General features: G+C 31.3%; 1 protein-coding gene across 1 annotated transcript in view; it reads right to left on the reverse strand.

Annotated features, from left to right (window-relative positions):
* LOC126769974 (uncharacterized) overlaps positions 1-15,499 on the reverse strand; it is a 59,625-nt gene extending 44,126 nt beyond the window's left edge. Inside the window, exon 1 of the mRNA XM_050489046.1 lies at positions 15,338-15,499. The gene's annotated coding sequence lies outside the window, so the exon portion shown is untranslated. The remainder of the gene's footprint in view (positions 1-15,337) is intronic.
* Positions 15,500-20,586: the final 5,087 nt, after the last annotated feature.

Below are 20,586 nucleotides of genomic sequence, written 5' to 3' on the forward strand. Positions count from 1 at the left end.
TCTTTCACATAATCATAGCCCGCCATGCGAGCGATCCCGCATAGGAAGAATACACAATTATTCGCAGCCATTCGGACGTGTTCAGACGATACAGTAAAAAGCGCAGTTATTTATTTGAATAATAACTATATTTAAACGAAATAATGGAAAACAGACGATTATAATTTTTATTAAATATATAATAATGTTAAATGTCTTTATTATCCACATAAAATAAGAAAATAATGCAGTAAATTTAACATTAAAAAAAGCTTTCAAGGAGCGGTCTTATCTCTCTTTAAGATACCCGACAGAAAAATACCTGCAAAGCCTCGATACATGTAGTTATACTTCTGATATACATATGAATATAAATATAATAAATACTTATAATAAACATACGTACCTTCGCAATGGAAGCAATACATTAAGCAGTAGGTTACATATATATTTATTAAAGGACAGAATAAAATATGAAGAAAGTAAGTAGGTCGGGCTAAAAGGACAAGTAATAGTTTTAGTTGCAGTTTCAAAAATAGAAATTGATTATGATGGACTGCTTTTCAGATGGAAGTGAATTCCACAACCGTGCTGCCTTTGCCGAAGAATTATACTGTCTATTACTTAAAAAAACTATCAAGTAAGAGGTTCCGGGCCGCTGCCTAGCAATATTTTGCTCTTGTCTGGATTAAAAGTAAACTGTAGTTTTATGTGGAGCGTGCTGTGTCCTTTTCATACACAAATCTTTCAAGGATCGTGTTTTTGATCTCTGTAGAGATAACATTACGTATCATGTATGCACATTACGTTGCTGCATTTTATTACATGTAATGAATTTCTTTCGAGTAATATAATATAGTACTGAGCACTATGAATATTATTAAACTGAAATAACCAAGTGGATAGAACACACTGATCTTAACCGAGGATAGCAGGTTTTAATCGTAGCATGCACCGCAATGAAAGACAGCGAACAACATCATGAGGAAATAGAAATTTGCTGAATTCAATTTACGACGTGTTTATTTGTGCTGAAACAACGTAATAGAATAAGTTTTAATCCTTCCCCTTGAGAAAAGCCTCTGGTCTACTAGCCCAGCGGTGGCATTTTTTGAACGGTTACTTTTATACGGGATTCATAGCTCTACTCAGCTTAAAATATTTTACTTAAATCTAACAGTATCATGAGACACGAATAATATTAGCGACTAAATGTAAACAGCCCCTTATACATGAGTTGCGTCTGCTGGAATTTAATTAGACACAAAGTCAATGCATAATTCATAAAGTTAAAAAGATCGCAATTACAAGGTTTGGTTTGTTAGTCCGATCATAAGATAACGATGAATATATTATTACACTATCTGTTATCCGCTTTCAAATTTATGGTGAACTAAAGACGTACTTTTAGATGTTTATTAAGACGCGAGGAAACAGCCTAAGACAGTAAAAAATAATAGGTATATAGTCAAATTAACGGCTCGCAAATAAAATCTTTGAATTTATTAGTTGCATAATTTAATTATTTATTATTCAAATTAATTTTTTGTTGTCTGTTTCTGTGAAAATATTTAAATAATTCTTTTTAGTCCTTTTTCAGAAACGGAGACAGAATTTTGATAAAACTGTTCAGTTAGTAACAACAAAACAACAAAACTCAGTAGTAAGAAAAAAAAGAAAGTTGCAATTTTTATTTCAATGATGTCTCTCGACAATCTTTGTATTTCCAAATGAATTTATATTTGCGACATGTTTAAGAAATTATTAGAGGTTATTTCCAAGTGAACCATATAGAGCTATAAAACTATTTATCGTTTTGTTTTAAAATGTATTACTTAGTTTGGATTTATATTTTTTATCATTTTCTTTACAGTTCCGAATGACACATCACAAGCATAAAAAACACGATTTGGAATTTTAAAAATACATAATCGCATTGATCATTTTTCGAATACGATGCATTTAAATTAATAACTTTAAATATATTTGAATTTTATAAAATGACAATTCGAAATTGAATGAGTGATTGTATTGAATAAAGTTGTAGTTTGATTTTTCATTTATTTAAAGGAATATCAATGAAAAACTCAAGTACACAGAAAATGCTCTTACGAATTTAGCGAGTCACTCATGCAAATTTCAATAACAAATTTCTGTATTCAATATAGAAACTACACACTTATTGATATTTAAAGTAAATACTACTAACCTTTTAAAATGACGTAAATAAAAAAATGGTACTACGAGTGAAAATTTTTAAGGAAGCAAATTGTAATTATATATTTTAATATACTCGCAAAATTTAACAGACGTTGCGTCTTGCTTGCGTATGTATAACTATAGCCAATACATATGGTGAACGGTTTGGAAGTCGACGCGCTGCAGCGCCATTTAGCAGTTACAACAAAGTGCATACTATGAAATATATATATAATATAAATATAACAATAATAATATAAATAATAAATAATTACAAAAATAAAAAGAAAAAAAATCTCAAACATATATACCCGTTTATTATAAAATAAAAAATGACAATAGGTAATCTGAAATATTATTTAATTTACGAAGCTATAATTAAATACTTAAACTCTATTATTATTTTAATAAAAGTTTTGTACGAATCATAGACGGTACATCCGTATCAAAATATTTGCAGAATTAACTTATGATCATTATCATTAATTTAAATACATCATTTCTTTAATCATTACGACTAACTTAGTCAACATTTGCGTTGTTGAGATACTGATAAAGCCGAATAATTTATCTTCAGGTTCGTTATGTTCTCGTTGTGACTATTCTGTGTCGTTAATCTAGTTTCGAGTGAGTTCTAATCCCAAAGGATTTGTTAAGAAATTTCTCAGTCGCAACCCCGGGTGAGTGAGTTGATAATGATATACATCCAAACATCAGAAAGCACTGAAACCCATTCAGCACCTAATACCTCTCCGGTCGTTTTGGAATACCATGAGAATGTGGTGCCGTGATACTGTGCATACCTATTCGTATTATAGTTTTTGAATTTACTCACTCGCACTGTGACCGTCATTTGGTCAGGAGGTCTACTAATATAATCTTATATAATCTCAGCTGTAAGAAGCTAAGGATAATATATAAATCCAAATGGTTATCGTTAATCAGTAATCGTATTTACCAAATTACGAGTAGTTCCTCTATTTGTGCAATAATTAATATAAACGTTTTGTTTTTATCGCTTGGATCGATTTCTATCGGTAATCAATTACTGATTTCTTGATTTTGATTATAGCACTATATATAATATATGTTATTAAAGTTCTAATAATGGACTGTGCTGCAATTTGCGCTAGTTTTTTGACCAATGGTTATCAGGGCCTGCTTGGGGTTACAATGTAAGTAAAAAACATATCAATATTTCTAGCCTCATTCAACCTAGATAATAGTTTTATAACTGAGATTATAATGCTTCAAAGATATATATAATTATAAATATGTATATATAAAACGTTTAAAGAAAATTACATGATCTAAATTGTATAATCACTTATAATGAAAAGCAATTTAAGGCGTTAGTCATATATCTAACCTCTCTGGACTTTTAGGACTATAAGAGTGACTGAGAATAAGGCACCGGTCATTATAATATTTCCCACACAATTATCTAATCTCCATCACAGTCTGAATTTAAATAAAATTGTTAATATAAAAAGTTTCGAAATCGATCGTCTGTAATTAAACCGTAGATTAAACGAGATAGTGGATTAAATATGCAATTAACATCAAAATCTTTTACGGACAAATAACTTACTCGCTAATATAGTTAACGATGTTTTTCCATACAAAATATTATCTACGAAACAATTATACCCTTTACAATATTAACCGGTGTAATAAAGTTAAGCCTGTCTGTTATCTAGAATGCACATGGCGGCTATTATTCCTGTAAGACGAGCTGTGAAGTTGACAGATAACTTCATTGGTTTATGAGTTATTGCTTTGCACTAACTTATAGCACCTGTCAATCAAGAACTCCCTCATCACGTTCAGTGGGAAAATGAAGACATTATGACACCAATTAATATAAGTATATGTTTTTATTGTTTTAATTATGATTCGCCTGGTCTGTAAAATCTTTCAGTAACTAATACAACTTTTGGAAATTGTATCTACTTAATATTATAAAGTAGTATTTCGATCGTATCCGTTTATTATATGATACTTCATGAAGGCTGAGATATTGTTTATTTTTTATACAATAATTAAGGAAGTATTGCTGGTTATGATTCAGAGGTTATAGTATCCGCGCTGGCGCAGCTGAGCGTGACCAGCGCGCAGGTGCAGGAGGGCAAGGGCCGCAGCTCTTGAGCGTGAAACAAGCCATTGTTAAAGAGCTCCCACGGTACCTATACCTGAGCCCTAGGCGTAACGATACTCCTTATGCCCCGTAGGACCATAAGGTGTTTTTAATTTTAAGAAAACTATGATCTAAGCAAGTTACAATATTTATTTTCCGTAATAACGAATCACTTAAATTACTACTATGTTAGATACTTAATTGTAGCTTTTATTTATTTTGTATAACTTAACGCTACTAAAAAGACTAGTGTGCATGTGCATGTGTACTATATTAGACAATTTCGTGACATTTAGAAAATTCCCACCGGTTTTATGCCTTTTTTATCCCCAACAAGACATATCCGCATATGAAGAGAACACGAGCAATATTGACTTCTAGAGGCAATTATCTCATTAAACATCTGTTTAACCGAACCGACACTTTTCTTACCAACTTTGCATATTAATTTGGCTTGCCTTTTGGATACAGGCTTTAAGATAGTTCAGTAAATTAAATTAGACGTACATTTAAAGCTTGTTAACAGGATAACAGCGTTGTTTTTATATAAAGCGCGGGGTGGGAGTGGCCAGAACATCCCATTACGACAGGAGCACAAACTTGATACGCCTGTTATGGTGGCTGTCAAGCGACACTCGTTACCCATTACGGCACACCTAGGCCGTGCACTCTGCGAGCAATTTGTCCCGTGTCAAGTTTTTATAAAGTTTTTTTCATAAAAACAATCTAATGTTTGTTTATTGCATCACGTCTATAGTATTTATTCTTGTAATTACTGTAAAATACACACGTATAGACTTTATGATATTATCTAATGTGGAATTAGTTTTGTTTTTTAAGTTCATTAGAAGAATGATCCACTACAGGTGACATACAAAGCGTCTTCTTATAAATCTTAAAACTTCTTATAAAATCTACAAATTAAATATAGTAGTATATCGTAAACTTTAATAGAGGAAATCACGTATTCATTTGCATGTTTCGAAGATTTCTTTTTCTATTCTCTTGTTTATTTATTTTAATAAATAGATAGATTTTTAGAAATATATTTATATAGATATAAAATTTATATATATATTGTGTATCTCGGAAACAGCTGTAACGATTTTGTTCAAAATAACTTTTTAAGTTTATCGTTATATAAAGTAAAAAGTAAGTAAATTTACTATAAAATGTAACAAATTATGTAATAAGCTGTAATTATTATTAGTATAACAATTTCCATCAGTTAACAGTACTGTATATAATAATATCAAGTGTGAACAATTTGTAAGATCGTTTCATCCGTTGTGAAAACACATTATCGTCACTACAACCACTGATAACTACAGTAAGAATCGTGAGATGACGCCTTACTGTAGATTCGCTGATTATAAACACATTCGATGAGCAAAAGTAGAAATTCGAACAAAAAGCAAATCTGTAATGCTCGACTACAAGTTATGTAAGATTTGTCACGTTACAAAACTGTATTTAAATAGCTTTCTATTCTTTACAACTCATCACACTTACATTTTTTCATATACACGTGGCTTGCGTTTTGTTAAAGCGCTACTACTTATAATTACTATTCATTAATATAAGAAACAATTGGAATGCTTTGCCCGAGTCCGTATTTCCCGATAGGTACAATGTTGGTGTCTTCAAATCCAGAGTAAACAGGTTTCTTATAGGCAAGCGTGCTACATCTTAGACCGTGTCGATGCTTAACATCAGGCAAGTCAACGGTCAAACGCTGGCCTATTAATAGTAAAAAAAAAAAAGTCACAAGTTGGATCCTGACCTCTTGGGATATTATTGATATATTATAAAATGTAAACTATATATATATAGTATATATATAGTAATGTTGCCCGCCTATATACCGATTCCTTGGGTTGGGTTTCTTGATGTTGTTCTTGATATACTATTCGCAATTATATTTTGTTATTTTTATTTTTAAAAGTGGATATTATAAAATAACAAATCAGCGAGTTGCTTGAAATATTGTCTTCAAATTTTAGTTGGACCTGCGATACGAAGTAGTTTCTGTTTAATGTCAACTGATACTTCAAAACTTTCTTTAAGTAATTGAATATTGATATTTTTATTTTGAAGTCCCATAATGTGACAAAATTACATATAATTAAGTGGTTTCGAGTTCAACGACTCATTGAAGATAAAGACTAGTTCTTTTGAATGTATATTCCTTGTCACAACACGTTTGTTATCACTAACGCTTCGGTAGGTATACCTACCTATTTAATAATTATTTGTTCAAAACCTAAATCTTAAAGTGAAAGCTTATGTTATTATAACTATTTTAGCCTATGTATAATTGTTAATGTAATTGTAAAATGTATAATTATTGTGCCGGCTGTTAAAGTGCACAGTTGCCCATTATGAAAAGCTATTTTATTTTGGCAACACTGAACTGATAAAAAATTACGTCTAAACCACTGTAATTAAGTATTCGATATGTATACTTCTTCCCTTAATTCATTAAATAGACATTAACAAATAATTTCCTGGTTAGTAATTAAGACATACAGATTAATCGCTGAATAGTATAAATTTCAAGTCCTTGAGTTTAGTAATGTAAGCCAATAATTAACATTAGTTAGAACATCCTCTTACTCATTAGAGTAAGCAGCGAGCAAGCTTCAAGGCTATTTATTATACACCATTCAGCTAACGGCATTTGAATAACCGTTTTATCTAAAATGGACAAAATATGTATCTATACAAATGTAAAGACATTAAAGTGATTTAAAACTTCTTGCTTTATAGTAATGTGGTTTATCTTTAACGCAATTATAAATTAAGAGCAGGTTTTTTTTCATTTCATGTTCCGCTTGCAAGCGAATGAATACGGCAATTATTTGTATGACAATCTATAATAATTAAACAAGCTATATCTCCGAATATGACGCTAACATATATTTACTTACCATTTAACACCTATCGGTACAAAAAACAGAATATTTAACAAAAAAAAATTAGAAAAAAGGTTCGGAAAAAAATTGCACAATAATTGAATAGACGTTTCTTTCCTGATTTAATTTTGTAATATATTCTAATTCCTGTTATGTTACGTTACTAATTCGTTATAATCTAAGTTGACTATTGTTATTAAATTTTAAATTCAAGTCAAGCGAAAAGTGAAGTTTAAAAAATAATTGTTAGCCAACAATAAATACAGAATTTATAAATTAGGGGAGCATTTGAAACTTGTTTGAATATGAAACCCTTTGAAATATAAAATGTTAATTCATAAAGTAGCAAAGTATAAATCAAACAACAATAGAGTCGAGACAGTCGGCTGGAGTGTTTAACGACTATATTATTCAGCTTAACACGTGAAGAGATTTGTTGCAAATAAATTGCCAACATCGCGGTATCAAGTAACGTTGTAGAGGTGACGATGGGAGAGATTCGAATGATAATGTTTGCTCATATTACGGAACAATAATACATTACCTCACCATAAACATACATTTTTATCAATTTAAGTACTTTATTATTTCCAAGATTTAGTTTGATAGTAAATTTTAATTTCGGCTTCATGCTTGATTATTGTCATTTTATTTCGATGTTTTAATAAGTAATTAATATATTTAACAAACTGCAGCCGTATAATGAAGATAGATAGTAAAAACAAAATAATTAGATGTCAGACGATTATAAATCATTTTGCATTTTGATCGCATATATTATTATAAAAAGTATAATAATGAAATACAAGTCGTTCGAGCATATAAGTATTTTAAGCGTTAATGGTAGAGCAAACTTTTACATACATGAATAATTATAGTTATTGTTTATAAACTAAAAAATTAAAAAAAAATTAAAAATAAATAAAAACATACATGTTATAAAACCCATTGCTATTTTGTTATTCTTTGTTATAAAAAGTAAATATTTTTATGCTATTGTTATAGCCGAAATAAAAAAGGAAACAGTAGTAGGCAAGGTAAAGGTATGACAATGCTTTTAACGAATCTTTACGATAGGACAAAACGAATGAGGCCCGGTGTGCGCTGTGGCGCTCATCTCGCTCCATATCGCATTATTGATATGAAACGCGATCAAAGTCTATTGTCGAAGTCCATCAAAATTTGAAGCGGCTCCCCTCGGTGGGGGAGCGACCTCGTAACATGCTCTTGAACTGGTGCACAATAAATTACTCACAAATTGTGGTACAATTTACAGGAACTTCGGTATAAATACAATGTACTATTTATAAACTGTATTTCTAATATAGGGATTAATATATATGGATATAAAATATTTAACGAATTTTATGTTACGTTTATTTTAGTCACGAAGTTAACATAAACAAACATATATCACTTGACTAAAAAAACTTACTAAAGAACATGAATATAACAAAATTTTAGGCTCGTTTCTTTGGATACCACACGTTCACTAATTATTCTACCATCAAACAGAGTGAGCATGTGCAATCACTGTCACTAGAGATACATAACTTCTTAAATCGCACAGTTAGGTCTTGGTTGTATATTTTTAAAGAAGAAAAAGATCACTGATAATTGAACAAATGTAATACTTCTAACAGTGCATTGTATACTTTTAGATATATCATATACCTATATATACACAATTCTGCTAATAAAAAATTAATAAAAATGAAGTGTATCAGAAATAGTTAACTAAATAAAATTCGCTTCTAACTTGAACTGTTTCGATTCAAGCGTGTCGTAATAACGCGATAGTTACAATATTTATATCGGGTTGTAAACGTTACTCCACTCGACAAATAATCGAATGGATCGTCATATTTCATTAGCTTTAGTATTATCTATACGAGCATAAAGCTTGTTCCGTGGACTCTCATAATAATAAAATTTTCTATTTCAGAATGTTTATTTTATGATAATCTGTTAATATTTCAAATGACCCCTGTATAAATAAACTATAATAAATTAAATAAATAGAAGATTATGTATAATTTTCTAATGTTATGTATTGATTATGCAAAATTAAGCTTTGACACTTTAATGTTGCCATTTCCTAAATTGCTTTCGAATAATGTATTCATGACATCAATATAATATAAAAAACGACCAATGAATACAGCGTGTTCCATAGCTGATAAGATTAGGCGGCGCCTACGATTTTAGATATCTATGTTTTTAGAAATATAAAAACCATAAAAAAGCTATCTCTGTCTCTCTCTATCTCTCGTGTAAAATATGTAAAACTAATAAAAAATTAGTATAAGCTTCATCGCAACACGCGTCACTATTGAGCAATTTAGGGCAAATTTACTAATTATAGAAATCTGATCTTATCCGAATTTACTTAGTAGTTTTCCTTGAATCCCAGCGAGTTACATGAAAAACAACGTAATCGTGTTTGTAATCTGTTACGAATGGATTCACCACACTTTGCTGTCACTCGTCACTCGGTTAAAAATAAAACATCATTATCTACTTAATTGCTACAATAAGTTTTTATCGAAAACCATTTCTATATGTTTTTATTGGTATCCCATTCAATGGCAATTTACGCGCAATTGTCAGACACGGCATTGTTCGTCTGCGCCCGCGCACGCTACCGAGCACCGCGCAAATTACCATAGACGATTGCGTATTGTTCCCCTCTGACCACGCGCCATTGTTTACTCAACACGGTGAAATGAAAAATGAACTAATGGATAGCGTTTCGATGGGCAAATTTAATGTAAAGCTAACCGAAATTATGAACTAAACCTTACAACATAACATTCAAGACATTGGCTGTAAAGGCTTGACTGCGTCATTTGAACGTTTTAATAAAAAGTGTTTGTAAAAAGAAATAACCTAAGATGTACGCAAAATTTAAAAACTACTAAAAATATATAATTCACTGAATATAAAAATTAATTAAGCCGTGTAGTTTATAACAGTTCTCGATCTCGACCCAGGATGATGTAAGAAGTTAAGGTTTATCGGGTGTTAAGCACATTCACTAATACCATCAACTATATAAAGCCTAAAGCGTTTCAACTATAATAACTTGTATATTGGCGGGAAACTTACCTACCAACAAAAGTATTTTCGTTGGTAGGTAACGTCTTACAAGTATGACAAAGCCTTTTTCTTGTAGTTTTATAAAGTACAGTGCACCACTCCTAAATATTAAATAACAAACATATTCTATTATTAGGCCAGTCAAGAATATATGATGAACCTTCTTGTACAACGTCAAAACGATCAATGGTGTGAACGCGTCTTCCCGAGAACAAACTATCAATACAGATGACGTATTATATGAATCGTTTTTTTGCTCTCAAGTCAGTCGGTATTTTTATTAGAATTTTGTTTTATAACGTCAGTGGTAGCAATGAATTGAACCTTTAGAACCTTTTGCTGTTTTAGTTTTTCTTTAAAGAATGATTAAGTGATTTAGTGGCTAAGGGACTTGAGGAACTGAAAATTGATTGTGTTCGAACCCGACAAGCATCACTGAGTTATCATACGCTTAATTAGGGCTTACAATTAAAATGTATCCCACCCTAGGTGTTACTTTTTACATTTGGCTTACTTTTTTTGGAAATTGCATTAAACAAAACATTTTCGTTATATATTTGGAAATTAATATTGTTGCATTTAAACATTAAAAACCGTTACCTTCTCACTCCGCCGCGTCGTTAGGAACCCAAAATTTCAAGATAAAAAAATAATTACTCCGACTGCCGTCACAGATACAATCAACGGTTTTCTAACGCGTCCGTTGAGAAGGGTGTGTGATTTTTAAATATTATACCGAAATTATTCTCGGTTCTTCAAAATTATACCTTATCGCTTGAGCTGAAGGTCACTTTTTAAATAAATAACTTTCGTAGAAATTATTAAAAAAACAGGATGTGATCCACGAGCGAGTTTTTTGACAAGGGAAAAGAGTACGTTATAATTAACATTATAATATATGTCGACTCGAAGAGAAAGTAATTAGTAAACATGCTTAATATTTTTATTTCAAGAAATGTTTTTGTTTAAGAAATCGTTATGTGTTTATCTTTATGCCAGTAAGAAAATTTTGATCCATATCCAGTCTTAGAAAGACGAGTGATACATAAGATTTCAACGCGCGATAATCGCTTGAATTTAAAATATAGCTTTAGATATTGAATATACTTTCGCCGATAAGTGGCTAACGACTTCATAATACACGACTTTTCCCATAATGTATTTTCATAATAAGTATTTGCAATGCTGTCCGAGTCATTTTAATTATTGATCGAGAACTCTGAAAGTCAACAAAAAAATAAGTTACAAAAATATGGAAAGTGACGAAACTATAAATTTAAAAAAAGAATTATAGATAATTCGTTTATATCAATAATCCGACGCGAGTGGTATTGTAGTGCGGCAATAAATAAAATAAATTAGATAATTGTAGCAGCAAACGTATTTTATTATGCATTTGAAGAATCAAGTCGATTTTAGCCCCATTGTAAATTGACCCATGTAAAACACAGTTTTACAAAAAAATGCAGTCGCCTGAACATTAATTTGTGTTCAAATATTAATATTTCACGTGCTATATCAATGTGTATTTCCGTAAAATCTAATTTAAAGTTTATGTATAGTTTAACTGAAATACTGGAAAATGTGTATTCACCAACTGGCATTGTAGCGGTGTGGTGGAATAAGCTCCAAACCTTCTTCCCAAAATGGGAGAGGAGGCCTTAGCACTGCAGTGGGACATTTACAGGCTACCGATAATTTAAAGTTACAAGAAGATGAATGGTATTCCAAACATAAACAAAATATGATAATACTAACTGGCTTCCTATTTACCTTTGATTTATAATACTTGTATCGGATACATTATTATAACTCTTGCTAATATTTAAAAAGCTATAAAAAAAGTTAACCAAGTTCTCCTTTACAGTTGGTTATCTTTTTATAGATCAAGTTACATTTATTAATCTTTTACCGGTTAAAGTATAAAAATAAAATGAAAATTGACATTGTCACGCTTAGTGAAAAGTATTCGAACGGTAACCCAGCTTTTAATTAAAATCGAGAAAAAGGTTACTCGGTGTTAGTAATTGCCATTTTTTTGCGCAGCTACCGTTTCTCTAATGTACAATATTCACCATCTGCCGCATTAACAGATGTCACAGCGTGACGAATCTAAGATAAAAAGCCGCTTAAGTGAAATGGATCACTATTAGGAGATATTTTGATTAGGTTTAGGCTACTGTGTAAAACCGGTGTGTTACTTACAAAAATAACTTTTAAGTTTTGGAGTTACTCTTTATATTTTATATACATATATTTAAGTTCAAGCTTTTTTATGTTATAGGTTGGCGGATGGGCAAATGGTGTTATGGCCACCTGATGTTAAGTAATTACCACCGCCATAGACATTGTCGATGTAAGAAATATTAACTATTCCTTACATCGACAATGTGCCACTAACCTTGGGCCATTATCCTTCAAACCAGAAAGCAACAATACTATGTATTGCTGTTTAACGGTACAATATCTGAAGAGTAATACCCACCCAGACGGGCTACCACCTAGCTCTGATAAAGTCGGCAATATTAATAAGAGTACATTAGAAAGAACACCACTCTCTTCTTCAGTCTTAATCTATTTTATTTTTAGGTTACTCGCTGGACTAACAAGAGAGTTGCAAAGACGCATATCTATTAAAAGGATTTAATTTAACCATGCCCTCGTTACAATTAAACAAATACAAATTGAAACGAAGACAATGTTTTAAATCTGCACGTTCTCAGATTCTTTGTTTGCAGTCGTATCTCTCGATCTGAACTCAAAAAAAGCTTAACAGATTTTCAAGAGATCGCATCTGAATTAAACAATTGTACCACAAGATTAAATAGTAAGTAATTATATGCTAATTAACATGATTCATTATAAATCTTAGTGCTTGCCAAGACATTTAAATATTTGTCTTCTTGGTGCATATTTCTTCTTTACGTAGCGTCGTTGTGTGACAGCCGTGGATATCGTGCACTTGAATTTCAAACGAGCAAGATTAAATTAAGCAACTCTAACTTAGTGAGCCTTGGGTTTAATGAGCTTTTTAAAAAACTTTATCTATTTTGATTGATAATAGTCTACAAAATATTTTTTATATCTATAAATTTAAATTGTATAATAAATTTTATATTAAAAAAACATTAAAATCAAATCATAAGAAGACATTTTCACTAAATAATAAACATACAATGACAGCTCTTTGATTTTAAATAATAACAATAAAATTATCCTCTTAACATAAAAGGTTAAAAAATTTATAAGTGATTCCCACAACTTGCGTGCCTCGTAACCGTGTCGTATTCTTTATGGAAGGTTTCAAAATAGCATAACCGAACGTTATACCATCCGTGGGATCCAAGAATGTGTTAATGAATTAGTTTTACTTATTGAAAAACATATGACGCAAATATTTGTAGTTATATGTATATTTTTATGTTTAAACATCAAGACTAACAATTCAATCAAGATTAACAATTATAGCATTGAGTTAGTAGTTACATACATTCAAGTTATCGCCTTTTTTATATAAATCTCATATAGTTTTACACATCAACTAAATATTCAAATAATTTCTGTAATTGTAATTTGTATTTTGCTATATCCTACATGAAAATTAAAGAAAACGAAATGATACCAAACTAACTTCACGCTTCATACTCCAAACATTTTTTTTTTGAAAAATGTAATCAGATTCAATATCTGTAACGAAAACAATAACTAAAACTATATTCGTTCTTTTTTCATCTTCTCTTTCTAATCTTTAGTCGTTTTTTTAGTTAACTCATATTCGTTTTATGACAAGCGACTACTACGAAAATGACATAAATCTTGTTTAGGGATGATTTCTTAAATTATTTTTTTTATATGGTATAGGTGGGTGGTGTGGTATAAGGGCCACCTGATGGTAAGTGGTAAGAAATGTTAACTATGGCTTTCCAATACGCCACCAACCTTGGGAACCAAGATGTTATGTCCCTTGCGCCTGTAATTACACTGGCTCACTCGCCCTTCAAACCGGAACACTACAATAACAAGTACTGCTGTTTTGCGGTAGAATATCTGATGAGTGGGTGATACCTACCCAGACGAGCTTGCACAAAAACAATTATTAAAGAAAGAGTAATCAGCGTGTGAACTAAACACACGCTAAATCGTTTATAAGTGGCCAAAGTATGTATTTACTTCAATCAAACACGCAAAGCTTTAATTTCATGTGACCTCGCCCAACTTAATTGGAAGTTCATCGTTGCATGGCTAAGTGACTATGTTAATAAGCAATACCCCACCTGGAATTAGTATATGCCATTTAGGTATATCACATAACACTATGTAGATCCCATAAAATTATAATTTAAACATATAAACATGCTTTATAAAGATGTACCAATCAAATTGTTCTGTGGCTTAGACGAAATTATCTGTTTAAAATAGAATGTATATCAATACATTCATTAGTATACCAAACGAGTGTCGTGAGTAGACAACGGTGAAAATACATAATTGATGAACAAAAAATGATAGCGTTTAACTATCGTGGCGTATAACGAAGTCGTGCCCAGTGCTGTGCAGGCGCATCGCCACTTTCCCTAGCTCTCGTTTAAACGATCTATAAGATGAATGTATTTCAAACAACTTATAAAGATCTACTTCAAAGAAAATAAAACTAATAAACTTGTGATAAATTTTCTATCATGTGTTCATTTCATAGATATTGGTTTGGTTTGCCTACTTATTTTTAATTTTCACAGCCGTAACTATCAAAAAGTTTACGTCACGGCAAACAAAAATTACAATTTATAAGTTAATTTTTGAGTCTTATTTTAATAATAATGTGCTGTGAACATGTAATATTTGTTAAGATTTCTTATTTTATTAAAAAGTAAATAAATATAATAATATTATAATAATAATATGTACACAATCTGAAAAACATGAATATGTTTAAAATACAGTAACAAAATAAATTGTTATTATATCAACACTAATTAATATGTTACTAAAATATTTAATTAAAATATACCTCTTTTAAAAAAATCCTTCAAATTTCCACCAAACACATCACTAAAAGTAAATCACATTTAAACACACGAAAGCAAATTTTTGCGTTCCTGAAAACGTTGACACTAGCGTGAATCTATGCGAACACGATCGTAAGTGGAGGAGATCGCGGACAAACTGCCGAGTGCCGACTAACAGTGCCGACCGTCGTGTGTCGACGCGCGGCCCGCGGTGCGCTACGAAGCGCATCGGACCCCGGCAGCAGGCTTTTGTTGTTGTCATTAGTCGAGGAGATTAAATTTTCAATAATTTATAACATTAATCTACACGATTTCTGTCTAATTTTTTTTTTCAATGACAACAGACCACAGAAGAGTCAAAAAATGTCTAAATCGACATTTACAGTCCACTTATTTTTTTGAATACCTTCGTGTGTTTTAAATTTAAAAATATAATAAAATAATTATTTTTAAACCTACTTTTATTATTAGTATGCTTAATATAACAACGCGTACAAATGTTTATACGTGAATATTTTTGCGTGTTGAAGAAGCTCCTAGCTTATATTTTAAGTTGACCCCGCAGTGGTGAGGGCGCGCAGCGGCCATGCGCGTGCGTCGGCCGTTTTTCTTGCGTCCATGGACGTAACGTCGCAGAATTTTTAAGTCCTTTTACATTCCCCGTATTGAAATTAGGGAGTTTTCGCTGTAAGTTTTGCCAATATTCATATTTAAAATTTGATACACTAATTCCGTTTTTTATAATATTAGATCAAAGATATCATAAGAAATAGGACATGGATGGAGAATTTGCGCAAATAGTATAGTATAATAGTAGTTTTATGATTCAATTAAAGAAAAGATTATACAATAAATTGATAACGGCCATAAGACGAATAAAATTCTGATTAACATCAACAAACGATATTATTAACAGCAACATATTTACGCGCCGCACCACCAAAGACCACCACCACCATCCTCGAAACATCATAGTACAATGTGTAAAATTTAGATTAAATAATTTATTATTTTGAGATTCAATATAGTGCGAACACGAAAAGTATAGATAGAACAAATTAGCAACCAAGCAAAGCTAACGAAATCTTTGTTTCTTAAATATTTATACGAAACAGTATATAATTTATCTATAGTCTTAACGACATCGTATCCTGTACAATACTATTATATGGACCTGATGCCTGATACGATTATTAGGGCGAAAAAATAATATAAAAAACTATCATTAGAGTCTGCGGGCCGTGAAATTACCACACTAAGTACCACAGATTATACGAGTCGAGATGATTCATTGCGTAGGGTACACCACGTGTAGTATCTGTATTTAAAAAAAAATGGATTTAATTAAAAAAAATAATTGATATATAAAATAATATAAACAAAATTGAATAATTGTAATACCAATCCGTTCTCGAAGTCATTTCTTCCGGCACAAGAGATATACATCTCCGACACCTGCACGACGCATTATCTATGTGTGCGTGTGCGCGAGGCTTGCAATACCAGTGCCTGTGGACGTAGTCGACCACTAGCCATCAGGTACTGTTTATCATCACCTCCCAACCTAGAAAAAATCATAAAATGGACTAATTAGTCCTTATTTATTATGAATAAATAAATCAGAATAAAAATACCGTTTTCTTTAATAAATTCTAAGTTCATTCATAGATCAATGGGATTGATGACACTCATTATGGATAATAATCGTTAAAATAACAACCTGACTCGATAAATCTCACCCACCTGCGCTGGCTCTCGATTCTAACGATCTGAGAGTAAAAAGTGACACATCACGCGCCTTGTGCGCTGTTAAATCTAAAGCAAATTTATATCCATTTATTATGAAATTTCTTATCTGAATGTAAAACTAAAAGCAATTGAATCTCGCCTTAAGCAAGATGTTTTGTTTATTTATTTCTATCTCTACTAGAAACAATTAAAAAACAGACGAAATTTGATTAAGTACGTTTTGCTTTTTATCGTAGCTTATTGTAAGCGGGACTGGCTCTTTGGTCGCCGGCCGCAAGGCCGCAGTTCTCGAGGTCGTAGGTACAAGCCCCAGGTCGGGTTACAAAAAAGTTATTGGGTGTTTCTGTCGAAGATTATTAATCTGAAGAGTAGAAGCCCGGAGTCTGTACGCAGCGCTAGAATTCAGTCACATATAAGAAACTTAATAAAAGTGCTCAAGTACGTGTAGTATCTGTATTTGTTTTAACAAGCTGATCAAATTCTCATCTTAGAGAGTATTTTGTATAAAACTGTAAGTTATAGAAATTGTTTACAGAGGTACTTTATTATATTTCAAAACATTAGCGATGCGACTATTGTTTGAAACACAAAGGACACTTTGCTTACCGATTTCCGGCTAAATAAAGGAAATTGATTAGTGCGATGCGGCAAGTGCAAGCGCCGGCGCCTTCGTAGCAACTCGTTGCATTCTCATTACGCCCGCGTATCAGAGCTGCACCTGTGCGAATCTAGTTTAATTACTTACCCAAGTATAATGAACAACAGATGAACTTTTGATAAAAAATTGCTTTTCTTCGATATATAATTTTAACAATGTACAGTTGTACACAATTAGATACTTATTAATATATGTATCTTAGATAGTCTTAAATAAATTTTAGCTTAAAAACATACTACGCTTGTGGTTAGTATAAAGAAGTACTTCAACCACCACAACCTCCATCGTCAAGTTCTTACAATCACGATTGTAACCTACCAAAGGACTTACTGAGACCAGTCAAATGAATCCACACTCGATAGCTTACTGTTATTTCCCATTGAATAGTTCCTAATGCCACCTTGATCATAACAGCTCGGCGGTTGTTACCTACCATAAAATTGTATGTGTCGAATAAAAAGTGTCAAAAATAACAACATATTATTACCGAAATGCTTTATCTTGTTATAATACTAATTAGATGTTTTTAATTAGATTTAAAAAGACACATGCTAGAACTTCTAGTAATATTTGTTACAAACTATCTTTAGGAGTGTATTTGCCACATACTCGTATATTAAAATAATTACCTAACTAATTGGACGCGTATTTCACAATAAACATTAAGTAAGCAAAAATGTGAGATAAACGGTTTTGTTGTGGATTCCTTTATTTTATGTTAATTTTACTTTATAATTTACATAATCGCGCTGTTAAGATTAAAAACTTGTACCTTGTCTAGGATTTCTTCGTATCTGTATGTAGAAGTATTTCTTACTAAGAATTTAATTTATTTAATAAGTAACTTGTTTATAGTTTGATACGAATCCTTAACATAAGCAACTTTTGTAAATATTATAAAGTTAAATTTATATCTTCGAGGTTTCTTTTTGCTTTCGTTTGTAATTATTTTTCATGTAGTGTGCTAAAAATCTAATATAATAATTAAGTGCTGACGAATTAAATGGTTTAAGAGCAACCGAATGATGGTAATATGATAAGATATTATTTTCATGGGCAAAGTCGGTGATAGTCAACTGTTTATTAAAATGCCTAATTAAAATTAATTGCTTATGTTGATGAGTGAAACCCACATAACTGAATGCTATGAATCGTGCGTGTCAACAAGAATTATTCATTCTAAGTAACTACTTATTACTAATTTGAATATGAAATATGTTTCTGTGCTTTCGTCTTTACTTGGGACATGTGATTAATAAAAAAATAATTTAAGGAAATATATTTTTGCTATATAGTCCGCAATCAATTAAATGTTATTTAAAATGGTGATGGTCGTTGTCAACGACTGGATCCTCGTTAACGTCATTATATTGTATACTTACTTCCGTTGTTGGTTGCTGGCTTATACTCCCGGTTAAGTTTACAAGTAGCATTATTTCGAAACAAGAAAATACCTTTTAAAGTTTTTAATATATAAAACACCACGTCGTAGAATCAAAGGAACAAAAGTCTATCAACAATACCATTTTTAAATTATTTATTAACAAAAATAAATAAATCGTGTGCCGATGTAAAAAAAAAATTTCTCTCTTTTCTGACGTGTATCTACGCTACTTGACCGCAAAATATATTCTTGCTAGTATCAATAAGCTGTAATTGAATATAGTGTTTTATTTCACTTACACTATAACTCGATATTAATTGACACCCGTATCGCAGTTGCAGACCCACTGTGAGCCGTATTTACGAGCAATAGAAGCTGTAGACATTTTTCATTCCGTAAACACGTTCACTCTACGTACAGTCACTAATGCATAAACAGCTGATAATTGTCACAATTTACTATTCGTTTGTAATGAAAGAGTCAATGTACTTTAGTTAATTCGAATGTTAAGCTTATATCGTTACAAGACTGCCTCAAAAGGAGTGTTATGTTTTCAGGGTTCATGTATGTGCCTACCTATATTTACTCATTGTATATCAGTTTATTTATTGCAAGAATAATTTTAAATGCCTGAACAGATTTTAGTATAGCTGGCTGTTTGGGTATCGTTAGAATTCTTGTTACCCCGAGTGATACTGGCTATAAAAAAATCATTCATTCAAAGCTATCGTTTATTTAAATGTTCTAAAATTCGTTTTGTTATCTATGCTTTATGAAATCATAGTCATGTTCCAAATAAACTACCATGATATTTTTAGTATTAAAACAGACAATACAATAACCTTTTTTAATTATAAGATTGGGCGATTATTTGATTCATAAAAGTTAACGGATAATGTGTACAAATTAGCTAAAGTGTTTATATTAGCTGATTAGGTTACTTACTATAAATTATTTAAAAAAGTGTTACTGTTTTGTAGGTTTTATATTGATAGCTTATGAAACATGTGTCTGATAAAATGAACTTGCGTTTAATTAGTAATTAAAGGCAAGCTCGTCTGGATAGGTACCACCCACTCATCAGATATTCTACCGCAAAACAGCAATACTTGGTATTGTTGTGTTCCCGTTTTAAGGGTGAGTGAGCCAGAGTAATTACAGGCACAAGGGACATAACATCTTAGTTCCCAAGGTTGGTGGCGCATTGGTGATGTAAGCGATGGTTAACATTTCTTACAATGCCAATGTCTATGGGCGTTGGTGACCACTTACCATCAGGTGGCCCATATGCTCGTCCGCCTTACTATTTTATAAAAAAAAATTAAATTAAATATGTTAGTTAGGAAGTTTAGTATGCGATTGGTTGGTCATTAGTTTTTACAAATCTAGTACGCAAATCATTAACTTGTCATGCCTCATATTTTGATAGCCGCTGCAACAGAGTAGTGACACCATAACTA

This window comes from Nymphalis io, chromosome 8 (genome assembly GCF_905147045.1).
Source record: "Nymphalis io chromosome 8, ilAglIoxx1.1, whole genome shotgun sequence".
In the NCBI taxonomy this organism is placed as follows: domain Eukaryota; kingdom Metazoa; phylum Arthropoda; class Insecta; order Lepidoptera; family Nymphalidae; genus Nymphalis; species Nymphalis io.